The sequence below is a fragment of the Octopus bimaculoides genome, chromosome 18, assembly GCF_001194135.2.
Source record: "Octopus bimaculoides isolate UCB-OBI-ISO-001 chromosome 18, ASM119413v2, whole genome shotgun sequence".
Classification (NCBI taxonomy): domain Eukaryota; kingdom Metazoa; phylum Mollusca; class Cephalopoda; order Octopoda; family Octopodidae; genus Octopus; species Octopus bimaculoides.
In genome coordinates, this window is record NC_068998.1 from 8,517,701 (window position 1) to 8,520,127 (window position 2,427).

A 2,427-nucleotide genomic window follows, 5' to 3' on the forward strand; every position below is an offset into this window, starting at 1 on the left:
TATATATATATATATATATACACACATACTTTTCGGGGTATTCTTTTCTTTCTGACTATTCTTATTCTGCATTCCTTACCTTTCCTATTTCCTGTTTTTGACGAAGAACTATCATTGAAACGTCACCTTGCCCTCTTTTTCCATCTTAAACTGAGGTTCAAACTTATACGTTCACTGGGTACGTCGTTTTGACTTCTATACATATGTGTGTATGTGTGTACGTGTGTAAACATTATATATATGTATATATATATATATATATATGACCCAATTTTGACATCAAACTGCAGCAGGAGGTGACGCTCCAGTTCGGGAGCTCTGGAGTTGTGGGAAGCGTGGAATTACTCTTTAAATACCATTATTCCCAGGTCTGTTATTACCCGGAATGATGGGACCTATGGGTCCCATCTGCGGGTTAAATATATTTCCTAAAGGTAGAGGAAGCTCCCATTATTTTTAACAAATACATGGAGTAGGCATCTCTACTGGGAGAGAGATACCCTGACGTAAATCGTGCAATGAAAATTGTACCAGTTATCTTGCAATGCTTGTCACTACAACCTACTATGGCGATCTTAATACGTGTATGTTATATTTTAATCTACTCTTGTAAAGATAAATGACGCAAGATTTGAATTTCTGCCATCTTGCTCACTTCTTTTAACCGTCTTGCGTCTCAATATATGAAAACGAATGTGTGTAGAGACAAGTTAGGAATGATACATAAATGTATAAAGCAAATGATATCAATATGATAATATTTCTATTGCTAAAAATTCTAAGGATTATATTACCATAGATTTTAATATATAAGCATTTGTTAACACTTCTTCTGCCTGTGGGGTTGCAATAACTTGATTTTCTTTTATAAAAAAAAATACAGCAATACACATCTTCTCCAAAGATAACTGCAGATGAATAAAAGCTCTTGGGTTTCGAGCGTATTTACCTTGATTATCTCCGGTGTTGATCTGTATCTGCAATGCCTGGGCCCTGGAAATATATTTTTTTTTAATTATACTATTTAGTTTACTAATCATCATTGCATATCTTTCACAAACTACGTCTACAGAATGTATCAAAATTGCTAAAACAAAAAAGACCATATTCACAAACGTGGACACGGTTTATCACGAAAAGAAATTTAATCCCTCTACAGTTTATGATAAAACACAGACAGCTGTGCTGCCCGTTTCGTCTGTATTAAAACACCATCGAAACATTAACCTTCTCACACAGCTCAGACACATAAAATTACATTCACAGAGAAATAGTCCCAATATCAAAAGCCACACTAAATTCAAAAGTTATGCTGAGATTCACGCACTAAAATTAACTGTAAGGAAATATATTTATTCTACAAGTTCGCCCCATTCCACTGGGGCAAACAGCGGCAGTAGGCATGTAGATAAAAGACTACACAACAGAGTGTATGAAAATCCGATGAGTATCTTAAGAAAGTGAGTGTAAAACAATGAAGGTAATGATTATAAACGATGACAGTTACATTAAATCGGCTAAATTAGCATCAACATTAGGCCTTGTTTTCTTTTATTTGAGAGAGAACATTTCGTTCTTAACACTATAAAGCCAAAAGGTTACTCATTCCGTACACACAACCAAAAAATCCTTTGATGTGTTGTCGTCTTCCTGTTCATGCAATACTTACGTTAAACAGGCGCTCTGAAATGTCGTGACTTATTACTCAATGGAAAAGATCTATAACAAGAAGTGTATCTAAACTTCTACAGATCAGTTGCTGCTAAAATACTGAATTGTTTTGAATTCTGACACCAATATGTAGCATGTCTACGTTTCAACTGATCTTCACTAAATTAGCTCGATCTCCTCAATGTAAAACGTAGAGGATATACTATTTAGTACTATAGTAATAGATACAATGAAAATGTAATGGAATGATCACGGTAGGAAGGCCTTTGATCAAACATGGGTTCTTAGTAATAGTATGATTGTAAAATATATACTCCCATGCATTAATTAATATAAAATAATTTTACAAATTTATAATTTTTATTTGAATATTGTTTTCCCAATGCTTTAATTATTACTATACATCCTTCTGGTGTGCACCTGGTTTTTAGAACTATTTTTAGTAGGCAAATACATAAACTATGATATTCCTAAGATAACGAAACAAATAATACGTTTCCTTTCCTTTCTTATTGTAAAAATGTTATATTTAAGATCAAAATACAGCGATATGAAAATATTCTCCTCCAATATTTACCCAAAAATATATATCGATATCAGAACTTCTATCGAAGTAAAAGAATAACACGAAATTCTTTTTCATACATTTTCCTTTTTTATTAAGGTATATATATATACACACATATACACATATACATATATATACACTCATATACACATATACATATATATACTCATATACACATATACATATAT

At 32.4% G+C, this 2,427-nt stretch overlaps 1 long non-coding RNA gene across 4 annotated transcripts in view; it reads right to left on the minus strand.

Moving 5' to 3' along the window:
* The window catches only part of LOC106882780 (uncharacterized), a 397,572-nt gene that overhangs the window by 171,819 nt on the left and 223,326 nt on the right, over positions 1-2,427 (minus strand). For 3 of the 4 annotated variants that reach the window (XR_008266020.1, XR_008266021.1, XR_008266019.1), the window contains exon 2: positions 950-993. The exons of the other annotated variant lie outside the window; for it this stretch is intronic. This is a non-coding gene — a long non-coding RNA (uncharacterized LOC106882780). The remainder of the gene's footprint in view (positions 1-949; positions 994-2,427) is intronic. 4 annotated transcript variants of the gene reach the window in all.